Source organism: Phyllobates terribilis, unplaced genomic scaffold, assembly GCF_046119375.1.
Source record: "Phyllobates terribilis strain yellow unplaced genomic scaffold, ASM4611937v1 Scaffold_139__1_contigs__length_4784569, whole genome shotgun sequence".
Classification (NCBI taxonomy): Eukaryota; Metazoa; Chordata; class Amphibia; order Anura; family Dendrobatidae; genus Phyllobates; species Phyllobates terribilis.
The window spans coordinates 467,952-486,228 of NW_027362899.1; positions in this window are offsets into that span (position 1 = coordinate 467,952).

Below are 18,277 nucleotides of genomic sequence, written 5' to 3' on the forward strand. Positions count from 1 at the left end.
AATCAATTTGTGAAGCACCTGAGGGTTCCAAGTGCTCACTATGCATCTAGATAGGTGCCTTGGGTGGTCTAGTTTCCAAAATGGGGTCACTTGTGGGGGAGCTCCAATATTTGGGCACACAGCGGCTCTCTAAATGCAACATGGTGTCCGCTAACAAATTTAACGCAAAATTGGCTCAAATTGTTAGCGACACCATGTTGCGTTTGGAGAGCTGCTGTGTGCCCAAACATTGGAGCTCCCCCACAAGTGACCCCATTTTGGAAACTAGACCCCCCAAGGCACCTATCTAGATGCATAGTGAGCACTTGGAACCCCCAGGTGCTTCACAAATTGATTCGTAACAATGAAAAAGTGAAAAAAAAAACACTTTTTCATTTTTATGAATCAATTTGTGAAGCACCTGGGGGTTCCAACTGCTCACTATGCATCTAGATAGGTGCCTTGGGGGGTCTAGTTTCCAAAATGGGGTCACTTGTGGGAGAGCTCCAATGTTTGGGCACACAGGGACTCTCTAAATGCAACATGGTATCCGCTAACAAATTGAATGGAAAATCGGCTCAAATTGTTAGCGGACACCACATTGCGTTTGGAGAGCTTCTCTGTGCCCAAACTTTGGAGCTCCCCCACAAGTGACCCCATTTTGGAAACTAGACCCCCCAAGGCACCTTTCTAGATGCATAGTGAGCACTTGGAACCCCCAGGTGCTTCACAAATTGATTCATAATAATGAAAAAGTGAAAAAAAAAACACTTTTTCATTTTTACGAATTAATTTGTGAAGCACCTAGGGGTTCCAAGTGCTCACTATGCATCTAGATAGGTGCCTTGGGGGGTCTAGTTTCCAAAATGGGGTCACTTGTGGAGGAGCTCCAATGTTTGGGCACACAGGGACTCTCCAAATGCAACATGATATCCGCTAACAATTTGAGCCGACAATTTGTTAGCGGATATCATGTTGCATTTGGAGAGTCCCTGTGTGCCCAAACATTGGAGCTCCCCCACAAGTGACCCCATTTTGGAAACTAGACCCCCCAAGGCACCTATCTAGATTCATAGTGAGCACTTGGAACCCCAGGTTCTTCACAAATTGATTCATAAAAATGAAAAAGTGTTTTTTTTTTCACTTTTTCATTTTTACGAAACAATTTGTGAAGCACCTGGGGGTTCCAAGTGCTCACTATGCATCTAGAAAGGTGCCTTGGGGGGTCTAGTTTCCAAAATGGGGTCACTTGTGGGGGAGCTCCAAAGTTTGGGCACAGAGGGGCTCTCCAAACGCAATGTGGTGTCCGCTAACAATTTGAGCCGATTTTCCATTCAATTTGTTAGCGGATACCATGTTGCATTTAGAGAGTCCCTGTGTGCCCAAACATTGGAGCTCCCCCACAAGTGACCCCATTTTGGAAACTAGACCCCCCAAGGCACCTATCTAGATTCATAGTGAGCACTTGGAACCCCAGGTGCTTCACAAATTGATTCATAAAAATGAAAAAGTGTTTTTTTTTTCACTTTTTCATTTTTACGAATCAATTTGTGAAGCACCTGGGGGTTCTAAGTGCTCACTATGCATCTAGATAGGTGCCTTGGGGGGTCTAGTTTCCAAAATGGGGTCACTTGTGGGGGAGCTCCAATGTTTGGACACACAGGGGCTCTCCAAACGCAACATGGCGTCCGCTAACAATTTGAGCCGATTTTCCATTCAATTTGTTAGCGGACACCATGTCGCGTTTGGAGAGCCCGTGATGTGCCTAAACAGTGGAGCTCCCCCACAAGTGTCCCCATTTTGGAAACTATACCCCTCAAAGATTTTATTAAGGTGTATAGTGAACATTTTGAACCCAGAGGTACAGCACATTATTTGTTTACATTAGGTCATCATATTGAATAAGTTTTCATTATTCTTGAGCGCAAGTGCTCGCTACTTGAGTTTGCTCAAGTGCTCGAGTGACATGCTCGAGTCCCTGCTCCGCATGTTTCACGGTTATTAGACACCCAAAAAAAAACATGCGGGGATCGCTCGTGCATGGCAGGCAATCCCCATAAAGTTTTTTGGCCGCGAAGCATATGGGGCAGAGACTCGAGCATGTCACTCAAATACCCACGATACTAAATGCATACCAGAGCACCCGATGCAAACTCAAGTAGCGAGCACTTGCTCTCAACACTAGTCGCCATATCGTCATCTTTTTTTCTTACTTTTGAAAAAAATCCCAACCCCAGCCCTAACCCTAGCACAACCCTAGCCCCAGCACAACCCTAGCCCCAGCACAACCCTAGCCCCAGCACAACCCTAGCCCCAAACCCAGCCCTAACCCTAGCCCAATCCTAACTCAAGAGTTTATTTTTGACGCCGTTCCTTGTGCGGTATAAGTGATTAGACGACTTTATTCTTCGGGTCGGTGTGATTACAGCAATGCCAGAATCATATGGGGTTTTTATGACTGACAGCTGTCACACACTAAAAGACGCATTTTTTGTAAAATCTAGTTTTTGCATCGCCATATTTTGAGAGCTATAATTTTTCCAGATTTTGGCAGACAGTCATGTGACGGCTCGTTTTTTGCGGGATGACTTGACGTTGTTATTGGTGCCATTTTCAGGCACGTGACATTTTTTGATCGCTTTCTATTCCGATTTTTGGGAGGCAGAATAAACAAAAACCAACAATTCAGGAATTGTTTTTTTTTTATTTTTTTTATTCTGTTCCGCGTGTGGTAAAATTGATGAGGCAGCTTTACTCTTCGGGTCAGTACGTTTACAGCGGTACCACATTTGTATCATTTTTCTATGTTTTGGCGCTTATACACAATAAAAGCTATTTTATAGAAAAAAATATTTTTTAGTATTGCTTTTTTCTGAGAGCTATAACTTTTTTATTTTTCGGCTGATGGAGCTATATGGCGGCTTGTTTTTTGCGGGACGAGATGACGTTTTCAGCGGTATCATTTTTATTTATATGCGTCTTTTTGATCGCGTGTTATTCCACTTTTTGTTTGGCGGTATGGTGATAAAGCATTGTTTTTTGCTTGGTTTTTTTTTTTTTTTTTTTACCGTGTTCACTGAAGGGGTTAACTAGTGGGACAGTTTTATAGGTCAGGTTGTTCCGGACGCGGCGATACCAAATATGTGTACTTTTATTGTTTTTTTTTTATTTTTTTTATAATAATATTTATTGATGGGTACATTATATTTTTATTTTTGGTGTATTATTTTTTTTATTTTTTTATAATATTTTTGCACTTTTTTTTTTTTTTTTTTTCCCACTTTCACACAGTTTATACACTTTATTACTTTGTCCCACTCTGGGACTTTCACTTTTTTTTTCTGATCGCCTGCATGGCACAGGAATGGAGCACCATCCCTATGCCATGCAATCTGTCAGAAGTGCACAGTGTGAAGATTGCTTGGAGATGCACTGCGCATGTCCAAGCAATCTTCCTGCTCTCTGGTGACCCGGATGTTGTCATGACGACATCGGGTCGTCATGGCAACACCCGGGAAGCCTTTGCAGACTGCGCTGGAAGCCGGAAGAGGAGGTGAGTATCGCCGATCACCTCCCCTTGCCCCCGCAATGCCGCGATCGACTTCGATCGACTTCGATCGCAGCATCGCGGGGGTTAATGTGCTGGGAGCGGTGCGTGACCGCTCCCTGCACATAGTACCGGGTGTCAGCTGTGACAATCAGCTGACACCCGGCGGCGATCGCGCCCGCACAGCCTGTGTGCGGGCGCGATCGCGATGACGTACTAATACGGGTCTGGCTCTTAAGTCCCAGGGCACAGACGCGTATTAGTACGTCAGATGTTATTAAGGGGTTAATCACATTTTTATTTTTTCTCTTCTGCACAAAAAAGCCTTTATATTTGACAAGTCAATGATTTCCATTGTACTGACTGCAATAGTGTATGGCACTATTCCTGCAAGAGGATCCAAACTGAACCACCAGTGCAGGCCCGGGACAAGGGGTAGGCACCCGCCTAGGGCGCTACCTCTCTGAGGTGGGAGCAGTTTAAGAAAAAAAATTGTCATTATTGAACGCCTGCAGTCAACTGGCACCTTCCTCCTGCCGCAAACATTCAGCATGCTGACAGCCGGTACACAGGAACAAAGGTGAGCTGAGTCAGTGGGTCACTAACACCGCTCAACGCCTGCGCCCCTGTTCTCATTCCCTCTCTGCATTGAAATGCATTTGTGTCTTTAAGACAATGTGAACGCTGCCCCCAGGACAGGAGCAGAGGAGCTGTAATCAGGTCGATGTTCTGGCGGTAATTCCCGCAATACGCAGGGTATGGACAGTCTGCCCCCTGTTAGAGGATGGCGCCACACAGGAATACGGCAGTAGAACAACCATTGGTTTTGTTACAAGCTGCATCTATTGTATCTCATTAATTGAAACCAAACGGCCCCCATTATAATTAAGCTATATTAGTTTCCATGACTATTCTTGGGTCTGACATTGTAAAGGAAGTGGTCATCAGAGCTTGTTACCTGATGGATCAGACGAGGAAGTTAGAGGTCCAGTTACCATAGTTTCTCACCTATTCCTTTTCTTGGGGGGGGGGAGCCATTTGCGTCATCTGCCTAAGGCAGCAAAATACCTTATCATGATATTAATAAAAATACCAAAAAGCATGTCAGTAATATAACCAAAAGCAACATAGATGTTTTATATATTTATTTTTATGCATAAAAGTTGTTAATATTATGCAAATATATAAAAAGAAAGTGTGTAGATATAGTCACTTTCTGTGGAAAGGAGCAGATGATGATGATTCCGCTCCTCAGGCCTCGGCTTACACTTCTGCCGCTTTTGGACATCCAGGTCTGGATCACACATGAGAGAGGAGAAGAGCAGGAATGTGTGACTTGTGATCTGTATAGTTGGAGTTTTCCTGGATTCCTTCAGCATCGCGATTAGCCATATGGCCTTCTGTCTGACCATGGTCAGGAAGGTGAAGGAGCAGCCGCTTCCTTCTGTCTGACCATGGCCTGGTAGAGGAAGGAGCAGCCGCTTCCTTCTGTCTGACCATGGCCTGGTAGATGAAGGAGTAGCCGCTTCCTTCTTTCTGCACAAGACCAAGTAGGAGAAGGAGCAGCCGCCTCCTTTGTCTGCACATGGCCAAGTAGGAGAAGGAGCAGCCGCTTCCTTCTGTCTGACCATGGCCTGGTAGAGGAAGGAGCAGCCGCTTCCTTCTGTCTGTACATGGCCAAGTAGGAGAAGGAGCAGCCGCTTCCTTCTTTATGTCCATATCTTGTAGTCGTCTCCTTACCACCACATTGTAGATGAGTCGTCCAGATGGTGACATAACAAGTATGGCTGAAAGAAATCCTTCAATTTCAGCCCTTAATTACTTGCTATGTTGATCCAGAGGAAGGCGAAAAATAACCCTGAGGACTCGTTGTTGGATCATCCTCATATCAAGGGAAAAAATTCCTTCCTGACCCCAAATATGGCGATCGGAATAAATCCCTGGATGTGTGGTCTCAAATCTACTTGGATGTTATGTGGTGGAAGCTCGGTAGGTTTGTCACAGTCCGGTAAATAAGAAAGTCCAGTGTAATTGTCTCATCCGATTAATGTAAATCTTCATTCCTGGATGTTACTGGAATGGGGCTGATTTTTATCAGCCTAATACTCCTGCTGGAAGAAGAGAAATATACACGTCTGAGAATCAGCCCCTCACATACAGCATATACAGTACTAGGGGGATATAGCGATAAGGTGTATAGTGGGTAAGTGTGTTACTGGGTAGTGATAACACTTTGGATGTCTGTATGTGCTGTACTTACATAGTAATATGGGAATGGTGGGTCGGATCTGCGGGACTCCACATCGCTCCAGTCTATAGAATAGAAAAACGGATGTGATCTGATTGACGATGTAATGGCAGATCGGGCAGATGGAGTTTTGCAGAGAAGCTAGAAAATGAAAACAAAGCATTAGTCATTATATTATGTATTATTACTGATAAATTATTACACAATGTCTATGGACTGTCCATATCTTATCTTCTATATCTTCTTGTAATCCCCTATTATCATTGTCCATCTGATCTTACTCACCCGTTTTATGATATTCATGGCATGACAGCAGATCCCAGGTGGAAAAGAAGGGATGTCGTCATACAGAGACTGGTGGTATTCGTCCATTGTGCCTCTGGTATAGAATGGCCAGTCACCTACAGTCATCATATATAAGATGACGCCAAAGGAAAAGGAGTCTGCCAGATGGTTGTATCCTTCACCGTCCATTACCTATGGGAACATGAGATTGGAGAGAATCTGAATATACCGGGAAGGGGATTTACACACAGAGACTATGAGGACCTGTCTGTGATTAGATATGAGCAGAATACATTGGGATCAGATTATCCCTCAATCCTACTATCGACATCAATCACACAGAGATGTTCCTTACCTCGGGCGCTATGTAACCCTTAGTGCCAGTAGTATATTCCACTATGTCACCCTCAAACACATTCGTGGCTGCTAAGCCAAAGTCTGAGATTTTGATGTGTCCAGTGTCTTGGAGGAGGATGTTCTCTGGCTTCAGGTCACTGCAGGGAGAAGGATCAGATACTGATTGTGAGGACAATTCATGGAAAGAACTTTCTACAATAGATATGTAAGGAGACAACAAAGAGTCACAGGTGACAGATTTATGAAGGTGAAATGATTACCTATGTATGACGCCGCATTCATGCAGGAACTGGAGTCCGCACACCATCTCTGCCGCAAAGAGTCTGTGGAGTAGAAAGGATGGATCAGTGGTTACATGCACAATCATACAGAGAACATGAGGAGATCACACACGTGTCCTTTTCACATCATTAGTTTCTCCTGTTGTCGTTGTCCATTGATCTAAGACTACAATGTGCCGGCAGCGGATTACTAACATTCAGTACAAGACATTTACCTTATTGTCTTTGTGTTAAACATCATTGAATCTTTCATGTGGCCAAACAGGTCTCCGCCGACCATATAGTCCATGGCTATTTCATACTCCGTAGGTGTTTCCCTAAACGTCCGCATAGTCATTAGGTAGGGGCATCCGGCAGCCATTCTCAGGACTTCTAGCTCTGTAGAGATTAAGTCCTCAAAAGAACTTTTGTCCATGATTTTGATGGCCAGCAGCCCTTCACTGACTGGATCTGATGCCAAGACAACCTGGAGAAAAATCACAACAGATCAGACCAAACTCTCATCTACTACTGTGTAGTAGTTCACTAGTTTATCCCAATTATCATTACATATGAGCATCCTGTAATGAATATGTACATCTCTCCTGTGTATCTGGTGCAGGATACAATGGGGAACACGGACAAATATAAATTGACACTTACTTTTCCATAGTTTCCTTTTCCAAGAACTTTCCAGAACTCGAGATTGGAAAAGTCTATAGGTTGGACTGTGTGGACCAGTTCTCTTTGGTCAGAAATCTGGAAACTGGCATCATCAAGGCCTTGTGCCGGCATGTCCGTTGTGTCGTAGGGCGCCTTATCGATTCCATCTGCTGAGATGATATAAAAAATTTGAACCCCTTAGTGAACACATTATTGGAAATGACTACCTGAGCCTGCAGAAAGCCCCTGTCTTTTCCTCCTCATGTTAAGACCAGCCTGGCTTAATTTCATATGAGAATGTTAATTTAGCTATATACAGTTCTGTCACAGTGTCTAGTAGAAGCGATCAGAAAATCGCAGGTTCAAGTCCCCAAAGGAGAATAAAGAAAAGAAGTAACAAAAAAAAGTTAAAAAAATAATAAAATGTAAAAAAAATACTTCCCCATTAATAATAATAATAATAATAATAATAATAATAATAATAATAGTAATAATTTGAATATCTAGTATAACCACATCCGGAACATTAATTAACCCAAACAGTAAACACTGAAAGGAGAAAATAAATGTAAAGACCAGAATAGGGTTTTTGTGAGGGCGCAGTATACATCTAATAAATTGTAATAAAAGATATCACAATGTCTTGTCTACCCGAGAAAGTTATCTATAAAAGCTACAACTTGTCACGCAAAAAAAAACAAATCAAGTCCTCGCACAGCTCCATCCAGCTATCAAAATCCAAAAGATATAATGTCTCAGAATATAGGGACACAAACCAATTTATTTTTTATAAAATTCCTAATTTTCTTCTACCAGTTCAGTGAATTATAACCCCTATGCCTGTTCAGCATTATCATAGTTGTAACTGACATGGAGAATCATTCTGTCAGGTCTTTTTACCACTCAATGAACATCTAGAAAAAAAACAATGGCGGAATCACTTTTTTTCCACAATTTTACCACATTTTGAATCTTTTTCCCCATTTTCCAGAACATTGAATAGTAAAATAAATAATGTTCAAAACTACAGCTCGTCCACTAAAAAATCAAGTCCACATACAGCTACATTGGGAGACAAATTAAAAAATAAATAGTTATGGGTTTTCGAAGGAGGAAGGAAAAAACAACGAAATGTTACCCGGTCAAGAAGGGGTTAACAAATATAGCTAAAAGAAAATATTATAATTTTAAATACAATTATGTAAATGAGCAAGAAATGTCTAATATTTGGGCTCTCATTTATCAAAACTGTCCAATAATAAAACTGTCCCTGTTGCCCATAGCAACGAATCACAGCATAGATTCCATCTCTTAACATTCTATGGAACAATGAAAGCTGCATTGTGATTGGTTGCTATGGGCAACAAGGACAGTTTTTCTGCACTTTTGATAATTGATGCCAGTACATAATATTAGGAGTATAATCCTCCTCACCCCCAGTCTTATTACACTGAGCAGATCCATCTTACCTGGTCCATCTGTATCCAGTGATGTGTTTGGTGGAGAAACACTCAGCTGTTTGTTCTCTGGGATGGAGATGTTTTCAGCTGATGACCTCGACCTCCGCAATGCACCATTCCCATTTATAATGGGGTTGGCATAGATGAGACGTCTTCTACATTGGACAACCCAGTCTCTGCTGTTCCTGATCCTCTTCTGGGCTGCCGCTCTTTGTAGTTTCGGTGCCTCCAGACTTTCAGATCTGGAGGATGTCACTTGTCTCGGTGTCTCTTGGAGAACCTCTTCCAGCTATAACTCTGCGCTGATGTTTCTCCTCTTATTGAGGATGGCTTCTTTGTTTCTCCTCCGTATTTCAGGGACCAGATCTCCGAGTTTTTTCAAGGAGATAAGAATGGCCTTCTGAAGCTCAGCGGAGGCTGCAGAGTGAGACTCCGTGAGGGTCTCCATTTTCCTTCTCTCTGTAAGGATCTCATGTCTTTTGGTCTTTCTCATTTTGTCTAGAATTTGACGTTTTGACGCCTTTTTTGAGGCGTCAGTGTCAATGTCCGGTAGTATAAAGTCTTTTCGCCCTAAAGCGAACAATAGTACCTGCTCTTCATTTATTCCTCTCTTCTCTCTGAGAACCCGATCTCTTTGGGCTCTTCTGTAATTATCCATTTTAAAATCAATTTTTGCTTCGTTTGTCACGAAAAACAAAAGGGGCTGCCTCACCCTTGGGAGTCTGTAAGGCAGTGGTTTCCCTTAGGACGGAACACTGGGATATAGAATGCGGTGATGTCATCACATCACTTGTGACATCATTTTTATTCTAATGTCACAATGATAGATAGATAGATAGATAGATAGATAGATAGATAGATAGATAGATAGATAGATAGATAGATATCAAATTTGAAGGATGGGGAACCAAACTTTTGCAGATGTATACATACAATATACAGATATACACGGGGTGCACATTTTGTATTTTTAATGATTAATTTTATTATTGAACAACTACAGTGCTGCTGGTTAATCATAAAGGTTAATAAAATCCGAAACCTGAATATTTGCAAAAATAAAAGTGAGGTTTTGTCTTTCTTAGGCCACATTCACACATTTGGTATTTGGTCAGTATTTTGCATCAGTATCTGTAAGCCAAAACCAGGAGTGGAAGAATCAGAGTTAAAGTATAATAGAAACACGTGACTACTTCTGTATTTATCACCCACTCCTGGTTTTAACTTACAAATACTGATGTAAAATACTGACCAAATACTGAATGTGTGAATGTGGCCTTAGGGGAATATCTCTGTGTGCAGAACTGTTAATCAAAGAAATCAAAATGTTAAAAAATACATTTCTGACATTTAAGAAAATATATCTGTGATCATGACGGTGTATGGCACAAATCGTTCTCCTGAAACCATCCCTCATATTAATTATTTTCTTTCTCCCCAAGCAGTGTCTCATACCACTTAACTTATAATAAATGATACACAGGAGACTTTCTTTTTTGGATATAATTTGCCATATCGGCCATTTATTGACAAACAACAATAACCAATGAAAGAATTGGCGGAGGTCCTTGGGGCTACAAGATCCGGCACATGTAGAACAAAGCATTTTTCCATAGAATTATTTTACCCTCAGCCGTAACCCCAAGCTCAAGGGCACCACACCACAATCAGTGGTAAAGGAAACACCACCACTGGCTCCAAGAGTACACCCCAGTCCAGAGCCCCACTAAGTGCCAGATCAGCCAATTAGTAATTCCATCCTGAAGGGAACCATCTCTGTAAATTCCCACCCATAAAAAATTCCACCAACCCCAAAGACCCCCCCTACTGCCCCAGCCACTGTGACTCACAGTAAAAATTTATAACCTTCATCATAAGCCCGAGCCATAAAACATAACAATATACAGTACAGACCAAAAGTTTGGACACACCTTCTCATTTAAAGATTTTTCTGTATTTTCATGACTATGAAAATTGTACATTCACACTGAAGGCATCAAAACTATGAATTAACACATGTGGAATTATATACTTAACAAAAAAGTGTGGAACAACTGAAAATATGTCTTATATTCGAGGTTCTTCAAAGTAGCCACCTTTTGCTTTGATGACTGCTTTGCACACTCTTGGCATTCTCTTGATGAGCTTCAAGAGGTACTCACCGGAAATAGTCTTCCAACAATCTTGAAGGAGATCCCAGAGATGCTTAGCACTTGTTGGCCCTTTTGCCTTCACTCTGCGGTCCAGCTCACCCCAAATCATCTCGATTGGGTACAGGCCTGGTGACTGCGGAGGCCAGGTCATCTGGCGTAGCACCCCATCACTCTCCTTCTTGGTCAAATAGCCCTTACACAGCCTGGAGGTGTGTTTGGGGTCATTGTCCTGTTGAAAAATAAATGATGGTCCAACTAAACGCAAACCGGATGGAATAGCATGCCGCTGCAAGACGCTGTGGTAGCCATGCTGGTTCAGTATACCTTCAATTTTGAATAAATCCCCAACAGTGTCACCAACAAAGCACCCCCACACCATCACACCTCCTCCTCCATGCTTCACGGTGGGAACCAGGCATGTAGAGTCCATCCGTTCACCTTTCCACTGGTCTAATGTCCATTCCTTGTGTTCTTTAGCCCAAACAAGTCTCTTCTGCTTGTTGCCTGTCCTTAGCAGTGGTTTCCTAGCAGCTATTTTACCATGAAGGCCTGCTGTACAAAGTCTCCTCTTAACAGTTGTTGTAGAGATGTGTCTGCTGCTAGAACTCTGTATGGCATTGACCTGGTCTCTAATCTGAGCTGCTGTTAACCTGAGATTTCTGAGGCTGGTGACTCGGATAAACTTATCCTCAGAAGCAGAGGTGACTCTTGGTCTTCCTTTCCTGGGGCGGTCCTCATGTGAGCCAGTTTCTTTGTATCGCTTGATGGTTATTGCAACTGCACTTGAGGACACTTTCAAAGTTTTCCCAATTTTTCGCACTGACTGACCTTCATTTCTTAAAGTAATGATGGCCACTCGTTTTTCTTAACTTAGCTGCTTTTTTCTTGCCATAATACAAATTCTTACAGTCTATTCAGTAGGACTATCAGCTGTGTCTCCACCTGACTTCTGCACAACACAACTGATGGTCCCAACCCCATTTACAAGGTAAGAAATCCCACTTATTAAACCTGACAGGGGACATCTGTGAAGTGAAAACCATTTCCGGTGACTACCTCTTGAAGCTCATCAAGAGAATGCCAAGAGTATGCAAAGCAGTCATCAAAGCAAAAGGTGGCTACTTTGAAGAACCTAGAATATAAGACATATTTTCAGTTGTTTCACACTTTTTTGTTAAGTATATAATTCCACATGTGTTATTTCATAGTTTTGATGTCTTCAGTGTGAATGTACAATTTTCATCGTCATGAAAATACAGTAAAATCTTTAAATGAGAAGGTGTGTCCAAACTTTTGGTCTGTACTGTATATATTTCCATTAGACATCTCTAAATTCCCTGAAAAAAGAGGGTGTGCAGGTGAGACTTTTCCCATTGCTCTCCCCACAGGAATGGCCCCTTTTCCCACACTTTCCTTTTATACCCCCTTTTACTATCCCCTCCCACTCCCTATTGATCCAATCCCATAGACCCCATTCAAACTTTATTTTCCTCTCCTGGCCCAATCACCGTCATGTGGGCCTCTGCTTATAAGTACGGCTCTGGCCCCTTTAATATAGCCGCCCTTCTGTTCACTACCAGTCATAAGCCGCCCATCCATGAAGTCTGTTGCAATCATCCTTTTCGGTAACACCAACCACAGCCTCCCAGACCCCGGCATTGGATGCATTGATACATAATGATTTAAAGATTCACAATTGGATTCAGGTCTGGGCATGAGTGGACACAGACAATTCCACCTGTTTTGGAAGTGGTAGTGGCCACTCTTACCTTTTGGACCCCTGTGTAGCTACACAAGTTGTACCAGGTTTGCACCTGGGTCTGGGGAAAGTGAGCTCATCAATGTTTTCATCATCCAGGAACTGCCTTCCCAGTATGGCACATGAGGAAGGGTATTGTCCTGCACTAGGAGGAACCAAGGGTCCACTGCACCAGGGTAAGTTCTGACATTGGCTCTAAGGATTTCATCCGTGTACCTAACAGCAGTCAGGTTGCCGTTGGCTATCACATGGTGCCCATCATGCTGGGTGGCGGTGCAGACTGAATAACATTCACCACGGCGTCTCCAGACTTTCACATCTATCACTTGCTCAATGTGAACCTGCTGTCACCTGTACAGAGAACGTAGGACCTGATAATTCTGGTGTTCTCAGGTGTATGCCAATTGAGATGCAAGGTGCTGAGCTGTGAGTAAGGTCCTATTACAGGACGTCGGGCCCTCATACCGCCATCATGGAGTCTGCTTCTGACAATTTTGGGTGTAACGTGCTTCTGGTTATGTTGTAGGGCCTTTGCAGTCCTCCTGTTCATCCTTACACAAAGGAGCAGATATTGGTCCTGATGTTCGGTTGATGCTCTTCTACAGTTCTGCTCCATAAATTTAGAAGCTGCTTAAGGAGTGCACGTGTGTGGGGTGCATGCGTGGCGCCCCTGAGGGTTCGGTCGCCACAGAGGTACTGCATCGTGCGCTGCAATACATGCTGCTGGCCAATCAGAGGCCAGCGGCGGCTGGATAATCAGAAGCCAGCGGCGGCCGGCCAATGAGAGGCCAGCGGCTGCCGGCCAATCAGAGGCGAGCTTGACTTCGGCCGGCCAATCAGCGGCTGCCGACCAATCAGAGGCCAACATGACGTCGGCCGGCCAATTAGAGGCCAGCGGCTGCCGGCCAATCAGAGGCCAGCGGCTTCCGGCCAATCAGAGACCAGCATGACGTCGGACGGCCAATCAAAGGCCAGCGGCTTCCGGCCAATCAGAACCCAGAATGACGTCGGCCAGCCAATCAGAGGCCTGGGGCTGCCGGCCAATCAGAGGCCAGCATGACATCAGCCGGTCAATCAGAGGCCAGCGGCTGCCTGGCAATCAGAGGCCAGCAAGACGTCGGCCGGCCAATCAGAGGCCAGTGGCTTCCGGCCAATTAGAGGCGAGCATGACGTCGGCTGGCCAACAGAGACCTGCGGCTTCTGGCCAATCAGAGACCAGCATGACGTTGGCCGGCCAATCAGAGGCTAGCGGCTTTCGGTCAATCAGAGGCCAGCATGACGTCGGCCGGCCTCAGAGGCCAGCAGCCGCTGGCCTCTGATTGACCGGCAGCGTGTATTGCAGCGCACGGGTCTGGCAAGTTCGTGCGCTGCAATACACTTCAGCTCGATGTGTTTCCGTCCGAGAAAGAACGCACATCTAGTTGCAGTAGCGAAGCTGGTGTCGGCACTCAGCGGGCTCAGAGTTCTCCCCCGCCGGGCCCGATCCAGTAGCGCTAATGCTGCGGCCATGGCGCGCGTGCCCACCAGGAGGGCTCTGCCTGCCCCCTCTGCATGCGTGCCATAGGTTCGCCAGCACTGGTTTAAAGCATTTCTTCTTGTACAGCTGACGACCCAAAATTGGTGATTTTCTGAAAAAAAAAAAATGGCCAGTATGCATTATATATGGTGGAACTGAAAATCTATCATCTGGATAAGGGGGTGGTCTTCACAGAGGCGGTCTATGGAGAGATTTCACTTTATAAGAAGCACATAGCATGGAATACCGGGGTGAAGCCTTTTGGCTACTTATGTTGTACCAATCCGGAATGATCCACTATAGTCTATCCTTCTATAGTTCTTCTTTTACAATTTCTGCTGGTCGATATATGGACGTATTAGCTCTATGCTAACAGGCACTCCCTTAGTATAGCTCATGTAATGCACAGCACCACAATTTTGCAGGTTCTGACTACTGTGTAAAAAAAAAAAAACACCCAGAGACAGGCCATAATCTTATAGTCTGGGTGTGAATACGCTGTAGGTATAGCTACACTTTTGTTGTGGAAATTTTGGTAATTTTATTTACCTTTTTGCATTTACCCGAATGAGGCTTGTGAGAAATCCTTAAATATGCTGCAGATTTCTCCTGTATGATGCTGACCAATCATAAGCAAGCAGCAACACTCAAAGAAAAGAAGAACACGCCCCCACCATAGCTCAAAGCGGGTTTCTTAGGGTATAAAGCTACATTCTCACAATGAGTTTTTAGTGAGTTTTTACGCTGCATATTTTAGAAATAATGCAAGTAACCTATCTTAATGGGTGCAGAAATTCTGCAACATCAAAAACTCTCCAAAAGCTCATCGTGGGAACCTAGCCTAAGATGTATAATGATGGCGAGTCCTGATCTCCTGGTCTAACCTTCTGCATGATTAGAAAGCAGAGATAACAGCTCTTAGACAAGGAAGGAGCCACACAGCTGAGTTTCTCTGTGTCACATTACAAACCCTTTTATTGACTCTCCTGATTATGGAGTGTGTCAGTATCACACTTATGTCTTTTGTACTCAAGCAACTTGTATTCTCTCTGCAGTGATATTAGGCTGTTATTACACCTCACACAGGAGCAGTGTGTTCTGGGTTACTTCTATGGTGAAATGTAATGACAGTCTCCTCTAATCTCACTGCAGAATCAGTACAAGTTGAGCACAACGGATCTAAGTGTGATACTGACGCTGTGCTCTCATTTCTGGACAGGTAGTATGAGAGAGGCGCAGTACAGCAGAGGTGAGAGTGCCATAAGAGGAGGAGAGCTGTTAGAAAGGTTTGTAATGTTGCACAACTAAACTCTCTTGTGATGCCCTTTCACCCATAGAGACCTTAACTGAAAGGTATTAGTCAGTTGTGTGCTCTACTCATGCAGGAGGTTAGCCCAGAAGATCAGGTCTGTATCCTTACATCTCAGACACTGAGAAATCTGCTCTAAGCTATGGTGGGGATGTGATCATCTTTCTTTTCAGTGTTGTCGTCTGCTTATAATTGGTCAGCATCATGCAGGGAGAAGAATTTCGCACCCCCAGTGAAAACTCTGATAACATCTACTTGGACTTAATTTTTTTTAACTCATTAGGTGCCAAATACTTTCATTGCTAATATCTCCGCAAATGAAAGATAAAATAGAAAAAAAAAAACATGAAAAATTTGGTGACAGGTCCTCTTTAGGATAAGACAACCCCTTTAAATGTAAGAATTGAATTTTAGTCGAAAAAATGTATGCAACAAAAATGCCACATGTGATTTGATCCAAAAACATGCTGCATTTCAGGATGAGAGAAGCAAGTATTTGCAAAAAAAAGTTAAAAGGGGTGTTCACTGTTATGATATTGATCACTTATACTTAGGATGGACCACCAAGATCAGATTGGTAGAGTTCCAACACTCTGCCACCCCATTGATTCCATGCTGGAGCTGGTAACAGCTGATTGGTGGTGTTAGGATTTGGACACCTATCAATCTGATACTACTGACTTATATTGATGCCTTCTCCTAATTGATAAGTGGTAGCATGCCCCCTTAAAACAATACGTAGTTTTTATTTAGTTGTAAGATGAAAGTGACTCTACACATTAAGGCGTGTCATGGTCTGAGCACAAAATGATTCTAAGATTAGTTGCTGGCCTCTTGACCCGAACTTAAGAGCTTAAGGCCATGTTCATACATTCAGTAATTTGGTCAGTATTTTACCTCAGTATTAGGAAGCCAAAACCAGGAGTGGAACAATTAGAGGAAAAGTATAATAGAAACACGTCACTGATGAAACTTACTGAACGTGTGAAGGTGCCTAATAGAGACGTTGTGGAGAAGGACAGGAGCGCACACAAAATAGGGCAATAGCGTCTGATAAGGGGTCGGGATAATTGATGGCAGCGCTCACCTAGAGGTGTTGTGTGCAGTCACCACAGCTATAATGGTGTAGAAAGCCGCTGCTGCCCTGTGGCTGGAGGAAAGGTTCTTCAAGAGGTGGAATGGCAAAAATGGAAGCTGGCACATTTAGGTGGGCCGTGCTGCGGGAGTGAAGAGCTTTTTTTTTTTTATACCTTGAGAAAGGCCCTGGTCCATTGCAGAAACGCATTGATATTAATAAAAAACGTTTGGGAATCCCAAGGCTCTTCATTCCCACAGTGCAGCCCACCTAAACGTGCCAGCTTCCATTTCTGACAATGTGGCCTAATAGACGTATATGAGGCTGTCAAAGATCGGGGCAGGAGACTCGCAAACAGCTTGTGCATCACGATCTATGACACACAGATGTGTGAATACGCCATTACTCTCATATAAGATTACCTGCATCAAGTTTCAAAGGAGCAATTGTAACCCTCTTTCAATTATTTAAAGGCATTTTCCCACAAAAAAATTCATTTTAATCAATAGATCTTGGAATAATAATAAGTTCCACAATTGGATGTGTTTAAATAAAATGTTCCTGTGCTGAGATAATCTTAGAAATATGCCCCTGCTGTGTACTGTGTAATGTCTGACCATACAGGAACATGGTCTGAACATACCACATCTCCTGGACGAGGAGGATGCAAAAGAGTATACAGACATTACAGCCGGGGATCACAGCCGATTCTTTATGTGAGGTAAAACAAGTTTTTAAACAGGCAGGGAAATGTTTTACCTCACAGAATCAGCTGCCATCCTGTGGTGTCCTGTCTGTGACGCGCCCCCTGGGCCATGTTGTTAGGGATACCCGGAGCCGGATCAGATGGGGGTTGTAGTCTCCGAGTGGCTGTGACCCGGTCCGTGCCCAGGGTGTCAAACTCAGTGTGCGGCAGTCCTTGCAGATGTTCTTAGTGTCGACTACGCCACCCGTTGATTTGCGGTCAAAAGGATGGTCCGCTGAGGCTGGTGGTGTGTGTGCAGCTGTGGTAGTATAACCCCCAACGGGAGGGGTATAGCCTCAGGGGGTCAGACGTGGAGGATGGTGGTTGTGAAGGTGCAGCAAGGAGACTCAGAGGCATGAAATGCAGTTTCAGGGTTTTTACTCACTGGTGTTGCTCGGGTCACTCTGTACAGCAGTGACCACCCAAGCCGTGCTGCGTCCACCAGGTGCGGGACTCGGTCAACTCCCGGGCAATTCCTGAGTATGGTCCTGAGCTCCCTTCTTCTCTCTCTCTCTCTGGCCGTTCTCACCAGGGATCCACCTATGTCCGGCTCCCTCGGGTCTCTTGGTGGTTGAACCTTCTCTGGCTTCCCTGACCCTATGCTCGGTGTGCCATTCTGGTGGATTTGGTGAGGGTCGTGGCAAATCTTGCCCACGACCTCCGGTTCCTGGCTAAGGTTTGCTTTGGCCTCCGCCAGCTTGGGATCCGGTACCCTTTTGCCGACCCTTCACCCTTTTGTCCTTATTCTGGGATCTTGGGGTCCCCTCTCGTCCTGCGCCTCTGGGTCCCTCTTCCTTCTCCTCTCCCGGAGTTACTGCTGACTCACTGACTGACTGACTGACTGACCCTGTCCTAAGATGGTGCCCACCTTATATACTCCCTCTATGTGTGAGCTCAGGTGACCAGCACCCAATGAGCTCC